Source organism: Amblyraja radiata, chromosome 27 (assembly GCF_010909765.2).
Source record: "Amblyraja radiata isolate CabotCenter1 chromosome 27, sAmbRad1.1.pri, whole genome shotgun sequence".
In the NCBI taxonomy this organism is placed as follows: Eukaryota; Metazoa; Chordata; class Chondrichthyes; order Rajiformes; family Rajidae; genus Amblyraja; species Amblyraja radiata.
In genome coordinates, this window is record NC_045982.1 from 33,883,895 (window position 1) to 33,893,288 (window position 9,394).

The window sequence follows — 9,394 nt, forward strand, 5'->3', positions numbered from 1 at the left end:
CACCCATTGGGAAATTAGACTGGGCGCTGTTGATGTTGTATAGTATTGGGCGTGCACTGAGAAACATAGCCTTTAGCTCAACTCTCATTACTGCCCTCAAAGACATAAATTGGTTCACCTCAAATGGTCAGTATAATGAGTAGCATACTGCACCAGCTTATTGTTTGTATCACTCTTTAATGGCTAACCTGCTGATTCAATGCTCAGTGGATGGGTGATTCACGGCTGACACCACTCCAGTATTGCATTCGCAGCCTTTGCAGGTGAGCAGTGAGGAACGTGATCTATCCTGGAAAGCAATGCACTTGCTTCCAATGCCTGTGTGGCGGCATGGTGGCGCAGCGGTAGAGCTACTGTCTTACGGCGACAGAGACCCGGGTTCGATCCTGACTACAGGTGCTCTCTGTACCGAGTTTGTACGTTTTCCACATGAGCTGCATGGGTTTTCTCCGAGAACTTTGGTTTCCTCCCACATTCCAAAGACGTACAGGTTTGTAGGTTCATTGGCTTGGTATAAATGTAAAATTGTCCCTAGTGTGTGTAGGATAGTATTAGTGTGAGGGTATCGCTGGTCGGAATGGACTCGGTGGGCCAAAGGGCCTGTTTCTGTGCTGTATCGCTGAACTAAACTAAAAACAAAATTGGACACCTGGATCACAAACTAGTTTATTGAAGCCATATTCTACCTGGTTAGGCAACCTAGCCTCTGATAGTAATTGTCCACTAAATATTATTATTAGATGTCTACCATGCATTACTGTTTTGATAAAAGCAACATAGAATATTAAATATTACCCTGTTAATAGTTTCCACTGAATATTGTATATAATCATTGCCCATTGAATTTGATCAAGTGCGAGGATTTTTACTCTTATTAGGTACAAATGCGCTCTTGTAAAAGGCTAGAATATTGTCTGCTATCTACAATAACTAATGTATTTTCATGGCAGTCTCATGGACTACTGTCTGGTTAATTGCTTCAATCTACTAATGTATTCAAAAGAGAGTTAGATAAAACTCTTAGGGTTAATGGAATTAAGGGATATGAGGAGAAAGCAGGAACAAGGATTTTGGATGATCAGTCATGATCATATTAAATGGTGGTGCTGGCACGAAGGGCCAAATGGCCTACCCCTACACCAATTTTCTATGTTTCTAATCAAAAGCATGCAAACCTCATGTTTACATGGGAAGGACACTTCTAAGCTTTCAGTCTTCAGCTAGCATTAACAATTGCACTTTGGCAATGCATGAACGTTAGGCTCAGAAGATAATCTCCCCCTTAAAATCTTATTAAAACATATAAGATTATTAAGTGATCGGACAAAATACTGCAGATGCTGGAAATCTGAGATAAAATGTGACGGTACTGGAAATAGTCAGCAAGGCAGATGTGAAGAGGGAAATCAATGTAATATTTCAAGTTAATGACATGTCATTGACCTTTCTTCTGTGAAAGTATTAATCCATTAAACTGCAGCGTTCGTGTTGTTTCTCCACAGAAACTGCCTGGCCTGCTGAGTATTTTATTCTTCTGCTTTGTTAATCTCGATGAGTAAATGTACCACAAACTGTAGTGCAGATTAATGTAAACCCTGGATTTAATCTCTAGTCTATGTTGATTATTTGCTATTGGCATTGGTTTATTATTGTCACTTGATCAGATAAAGAGAACAGCTTTGTCTTGCATGCTTTCCAGGTAATTCATAGAATACACGAGGACATCAGGTAGTTCAAAAGCACAATAAATATATTTCAGAGTGTTGCAGTTACAAAGAGGATACAGATTTTAAAAAGTTAAAGTGTTGCATTGATTTAGATTAGAAAAGTGGGAGTTTATCCTTGACAGAGGAGAGGTCTGTTCAAGAATCTGATTGAAGCAGAGAAGAAGCTGTTCTTGAATCTGGTGGTATATGCTTTTAAACTTCTGTATCTTTTGCCTGATTCATTCCACATTTCAAAGACATACAGGTTTGTAGGTTAATTGGCTTCAGTAAAATTGTAAATTGTCCCTAACGTGTGTAAGACAGTGTTAATGTGTGTAGATCGCTGGCCAGTGGTGACTCGGTGGACTGAAAGGCTGTTTCCGTGCTGTATCCCTGAAACAAAAAAATCCTAAAAACTAAATAAATCTAATTCTGGTGCGTCACAAAGCTCTGGAGGAACTCAATGGGCCAGACAACATCTGTGGAGAAAATGGACATGTATACGTTTTGGGTCAAGACCCTTCTTCACACTGAAGAGAGTCTGTGGAAGGGTCTTAATCTAAAACATCATCTGTCCATTTCCTCCAGAATTGCCTGACTTGTTGAGTTGCTCCAGCAGCTTGTATAATAGTTGAAGTTTAGTTTAAAGATACAACATGGAACCAGCCCACTGAAGCTATGCCAACCATTTTGAATCTTGGAACCTTGCTCAAGATTCCAACACCTGCAGTTCCTTGTGTCTCTAATTTTGCAGAATATTGGAAGTTATTCCTAGTAATTCATGGATGCAGTCAGTATCCCTGGACTTAGTTTAGTTTAGAAATACAATGCGGACACAGGCCCTTCGGCCCACCAACTCTGTGCCAACCAGCGATCCCCACACACTAGCACTATCCTACTCATTGTGGACAATTTACAATTATACCAAGCCAATTAACCTACAAACCTGTGTGCCTTTGGAGTGTGGGCAAAAACACATGAGGGAGAACATACAAAGTCTGTATGACTGCGCTCGTGGTCAGGATCGAACCCAGGTTTTTAACAGGTACCACTGTGCCATCGTGCTGCCCAATGGAGGCCGTTGAGGATTGTTTCACTTTGATGTCATCTGCTGTGGGCATTGTCACTGCATCTTATATCACAAACTGTTTAGAGTTACAATGGACCAGGTGTTGCATTTTGGGAAGATCGACCTTCCTGAAGGTGAACCCATGGAAAGCATCTGTCCCGGACAGAATCCCTGACCACGTCCTTCGTAGCCGCGTGGACCAACTAGCGGGAGTGTTCACTACATCTTGATGGACATCTGTAATCTCTCCCTACTCCGCTCATAAATCAGCAGGGCAGCTTATCACCCGGCATCTTTGCTGGGAATATACATAAGGCTGTTCAAGAGCAGTCATTGTCAGTCAGTTATTGTAATTGTCAGTCCGAGCCAATGGCAGGAATCTGAGTGCAGACTTTATGTGCAAGAGTGATAATGATGAGACCTGTTACTGTGTAATTTAAAGGGGTCTTCACTGAGCAAGTGACAGATGGTGGCATGGAATCCAACTTAGTTACATCCCCTTTATCATCCCAGTCTTACAGTGCCAGGGACACGGGTTCGATCCTGACTACAGGTGCTGTCTGTACAAAGTTTGTACTTTCTACCCATGACCATAGGTGTTCTCTGAGATCTTCGGTTTCCCCTCACACTCCAAAGAGGTTTTTAGGTTAATTGTCTTGGCCTACACCAGCCTGAAGCCGCGGTCTCTGGTTGGGAAGAGCCGATCCTGGACTCACCTTGACTTTGACTTTGTCCTTTACCATCTGGACGCCCGCAGCAACGGCTGTGGAGGGTGGAGGTCCCGACCACGGGGGAAAATGGAGGAGGACTGGCCAAGCTCTGTGCCTTCCACCACAGTGATGAATGCTGTGGTGGATGTTTGTGTAAAATTTTTATTGTGGTTGTGTTCTTTATTACTGTACCGCTGCTGGCAACCCAAATACCACCGACCTTGGTTGTGTGGCAATTAAATTATATCAATTATATCAATCAATATAAATGTAAATTGGCCCCAGTGTGTGTAGAATAGTCAATATGAGGGGATCGCTGGTCGGCGCAAGGACCTGTTTCCCCATTGTATCTCTAAACTAGAATTAAATTAAGAGCTGGCTAACCCTTGTTCCTGATAACTGAGATTCCTCCTCCATACGATATTCCAGCCTCATCCCCTCTCCTGACTGACGTAATCCCCCCCCCCCCACCCCCCACCCCATCCCACTACGCACCCTTCTCAATCCTTCTCTCAACCAGTGGCCCAGAAGCTCAACAACGCACCGACCATCTTATGAATTGAATTGAATACTTTATTGTCACATGTTACAAGTCATGATGAAATTCTTTGCTTGCGCACCTTGGTTCTTCCCCACCCTCACAGTGGTCCCCCCAAGCCGGGTCCTCCTTTGTACATTGTTCCTCCCCCACCTGCATCACAGCGGCCCCACTATGTCGGGTCCTCCATTGATCCTTCCCCTCGGCAGCAACGCCCTCACTTCCACATGTGTCCGTCCTCATCCGTCGGTCGGGCGCCATCATTGACCGCCACACCGATCTCTCCACTATCACCGCCGGATCCTCTCCAGACGCCTCTGCGGCGCTGGCCCAAGCCCCAGCCGCGGGCTCTATCGACCCAGGGGCTGTTAGCCGCGGGCTCCGCCCACCGGCGAGGTTCCGGACCGCAATTTAATTATTTAATTCAGCTTACTTCTCAGCCCAGTTTAGAGGCAATAAGGGGGAGATTATGAATTGAGAACATGGAATTCTGAAGCAAAGAAACTGAATCAAGGAGCTTCATACAGCCAGGTCTAATCACATCACTGGAATTGGAACTGAATGTATAATATAGCAATGTCACAAAATTTTGAGATTTTAAAAATCAAGTCTGCAATTTACCCAATCAGATAAAGCATACAAAGAAGTTTAATTTGACACCTAATTCACTTTCATTTCTTCAGTATTAAAAAAGTTATGGCCATTTTCATAGTCGGAAATTAGCATTTGTTCCCTATTGCTTTTCCATTGACGTAACACAAAAGCTGTGATCAAGGACAGTCAAAAGCCCATAACATTCTTAAAAATCAAGGGAACTGAATGAAATTTTCAGTTATTATAGATTGAAGCATTCTGAAACAATTATAAAACATCTTACTTGGATGACCTGAAATTAATTAGTTAATTACCTCATTGTAGTTAATTATAAAATTGACCGTTGTGACGGAAATAGTAATAAACACCCAGACTGCCTTGAAAAATGAAAAATGTGATATTCCCAAGATCAGAACTTTAATATTATTGTATAATATGCTGTAAGTCAATAACGGATAGGTAAATAAATTACAATTTCTAACAATCGACCAAGTCTCTAAGGAGAAGTTCAGTTGCTAGCTGGTACATTGGCATATCATAATCAGTAGCATCATCATACTCCTCAGATTGCAACCAATAAGCAACTCTGTACACCTTGTTTTTCCTCACCTTTTCAATTTGGGGATTGTAAACTACAAGTTTTTGCTCTTCAAACCACGCATGACATGCCTTTCTGCCCACTACTTTCCCATTAAGAATGTCCTGTAGATTCCATTTCTTAAGAAAAGGATACTTTTTAAAAATAGCTTAAGTATCCAAATAACAAACTAATCCCATTCACACAGGAATTCACAATATAACATGATTTTTAAATCTCACTGTCATGAATTTATATGCCAGATGGAAGGAATTTAGTGTTTAATTCCCCATGAATTAATCCAGAAACACCTCTCAAAATATAATCAAAATTATTGTTTTTTGCACAATACATGTGACTCAAACTGTTGTGAATATTTAGTTTAAAAATAATGATCATGGAGAGAGAATAACACAAAATATAGACAATTTAGACAGCTTATGTAATGATTCTCCAAATAAAAATGGGCATTTTAATCATCTTGCTTCTGGAACGCGATCGATTGGAACGTTGCATTTGCAGTGAATTTGAACCCCATATCGACAGGAAAAAAACTGCCGGTTCGTAAGGGGCCCAAATAACATTTTCGCAATGTAAAATTAGATTAAAGCCATCCCAAGAAGCAAGATTATATGTAAAATACATGACACCCTTTGTTTTGTCCCGTTCTTGCGATCCGTCACATTGTAGGCATTGAGGGCGTTAGAAGTCACCTTTAATTTTAATCCAAATATTAAATTGTCCAACAGATTTTAAAAAATATATAGCGCGAACGAAAGTCCGATCGATTTTTCATCAGCAGCTAGCAGCCCGAGGAATGCTGATGAAAGCATCAGCAGTACAAAATGGCATTTTAATCCCGCCTCCCCCCCTCAAAGTTGCCAAAGTCACGCACACGGCCAGTGGCAGAACTGCAGCGCCTCTGAAGGTAAGTTTTGTAACATCGCTCTATAATATAAAACCGAATTACCAAAAGTGTGAGAAGCATGAAATAAAAATAGAAATTGCTGGGATTACTCGGCAGGTCAGGTAGCATCTGTCGATGTAGAAACTGAGTTAATATTTCAGGTCTATGTTTAAGAAAAAACTGCAGATGCTGGAAAAATCGAAGGTAGACAAAAATGCTGGAGAGACTCAGTGCGTGAGGCAGCATCTATGGAGCGAAGGAAAAGGTGACGTTTCACTGTCGAGACCCTTCTTCAGACTGATGTGGAGGTGGGGTGGGGGTCGGAAGATGAAAGTAAGAGGCGGAGACAGTAGGATGTGGAAGAGCTGGGAAGGGGAGGTGGGTCGAGACCCTTCTTCAGACTATTGTGGAGGTGGGGTGGGGGTGGGAAGAAGAAAGGAATAGGCGGAGACAGTAGGCTGTGGGAAAGCTGGGAAGGGAAGGGTCTCGACCCGAAACATCACCTATTCCTTCGCTCCATAGATGTTGCCTCACCCGCTGAGTTTCTCCAGCATTTTTGTCTACCTTTAATATTTCAGGTCAATCATCCTTTATTAAAACTCAAATCTATGCACTTCCTGTATTATGAAGTTTATTAACTAAAAGGTTAATGAGGGCAGAGATATAGATGTTGTCCACCTGAATTCAAGCAAGGCATTTGACAAGGTTCCGCATGGCAGGCTGCTCTGGAAGGTTAGATCGCATGGGATCCAAGGAGAGTTAGCTGACTGGATAGAAAACTGGATTGATGGAAGGGAGCAGAGAGGGATGGTGGAAGATTGTTTTACGGACTGGAGGCCAGTGACTAGTGGCGTGCCTCAGGGATCTGTGCTGGCCACATTGCTGTTTGTAGTTTATAATGACGATTTTGATGAGAACATACAAGGAATGATGAGTAAGTTTGCAGATGACACTAAAGTGGGTGGTATTGTAGTTAGTGAAGATGGTTATCAAAGGTTACGGCAAGATATTGATCAGGTGGGCACGTGGGCAGAGCAACAGTTAATGGAGAAGTCTGAAGAGGGGTTTCGGCCCGAAACGTCGCCTATTTCCTTTGCTCCATAGATGCTGCTGCACCCGCTGAGTTTCTCCAGCTTTTTTGTGTACCAACAGTTAATGGAGTTTAGTTTATGTTTAGTTTTTTATACCGAGGTACAGTGCAAAGCTGTGCCGATAAATGTGAAGTGTAGAATTCTAACCAGGGCAAAAGTGTTGTGGAGCGTAGGGGATCTTAAGGGCCTGTGCCACTTAAGCGATTTTTTAGACGACTGCCGGCGACTGTCACAGTGGTAGAAGGTCGCTGAAAAAGCAGCGACTGGACCCCCCCCCCCCCCCGATAATGTCCACGACAAGCTACGACAATCTACCTCCTAGTCAACGTCAAGCTACGGCAAGCTACGGACAACCGGCGACCCATTAGAACGTCCACCTACGACCACACCTACGACAACCTATGTCCACCCGCGACAAGCTACGACAACCAAAGTCAACCTACGTCCACAAGCTACGACAAGCAACGACCCTGTCAGCGACAACTGAAGACAATTCAGTTGCTGGTACCTATCACCGGTTAACGTAGGTAGTCACCAATGGAAATCACCGAAGTCAGCACCCGGCGACAACCAACGTCACCTGGTGACAACCTGCATCACCCTGGCAACAACCTACAACAGGTGAAGACAAGCTACGTCAAGCCCACAGTCACCGTAAAGTTTTGAACATTTCAAAATCCAGCGGCGACCAGAAAAACGTTATGACTCTTTAGGCAACTTGAGGAGACTCCTCATGACCATACAGGCATCACTCTGCGACCATGTGAAAACTGCTTAGTAGTCACCAACAAAATCGCCTAAGTGGGACAGGGGGTTTAGAGTGTAGGTACAGTTCCTTGAAAGTGACGTGACAGGTTGATAAGGTGGTCAAGAAGGCTTTCGGTAAATTGGCGTTCATCAGTCAGGAGACAGAAGTTGGGATGTTATATTACAAATGTACAATGCACTGGTGAGGCCACAATTGGAGTATTCTGTTGAGTTTTGGCCACCTTCTATAGGAATGATATTGTTTTACTTCGGAGTCACGTGAGTGACTACCTGAAGAACCCGCAAGGACACATGCGTGTCATATCGCTACACGCATTGCGAAACGACAGGCGGGGTGAAACGACGTTCCCCCGCAGCGGCAAGTTTAAAAGCCGGGACCGACAGGTAAGTGGTTACTCTGCGGTCATTATTGTTCCCATACTGTTTCACAGGTGGGGAAATGATAGATAAACGAAAAAGTCAACTAGAGCTGCGACAAAGCTGGCGGGGGAGGACCGCGGAGTTGCGGGCAGCCGGCAGCGGCCGGCGGCACAGGAATCACCCGTAATGGGATCAGCTGTGCCCGACTTAGCCCCCGCACTGGCCAGATCAACACCGTGGCCGGGCGGGAAGGCAAAACGAAAAACAAACAGAGCCGTTGACTCTTTTTTTAAATTTTATTTTTTTTTTATTTTTTTTTATTAGAAGTACAGTAAATTACAGTAATACACATCACATATCTTATTACATTTTGTTGTACCACTTCGTTTTTCGAGCTTTAAAAAAGGTAGAAATAAAAGAAGTAAGGAAGTGAGCAAGAATCGTGAAGGTGCAGGAAAGTGTTGGGAGAAGAAAGCCCCTTAGGGAAGAAGTTAGAGAAGGAAGTAAAGAAAGGAAATAAGACCCTAGAAAGAAAAGAAAAAAAAAGGAAAAACAATTGCTCTATTGTAACACAAAACTCCGCAAAAAAGGATATACCAACCGTGTTTTTTTAAAATTTATTTTATACCCCCAGTTACCAGATCCTGGTACCATTTATATTTTAAATTACTATTGCACCTTATAATAATAATAATAATAATAATAATAATAATAATAATAATAATAATAATAATAATATATCTTTTATTGTCATTGCACGTCAGTGCAACGAGATTTAGTGTGCAGCTCCACTGATGTACAAGAAAGGTAAATAAATACAATACATAAATAACCAAGCTGAATTGATTGACGTGACCATCTGAGGGAGACTGTCCAAAGGGGGTGGGTGGGGGGGCACTCATTAGGGCCGGTTCAGAGCCGCTATAGCTCTTGGGATGAAACTGTTCCTGAGTCTGGAGGTTCGGGCGTAGAAGGCCTTGTAACGTCTGCCGGAGGGAAGTAGTTGAAACAGACCGTGGCAGGGGTGTGATGAGTCCTTATGGATGCTGAGGGCCTTCCTGAGGCACCGCGTGT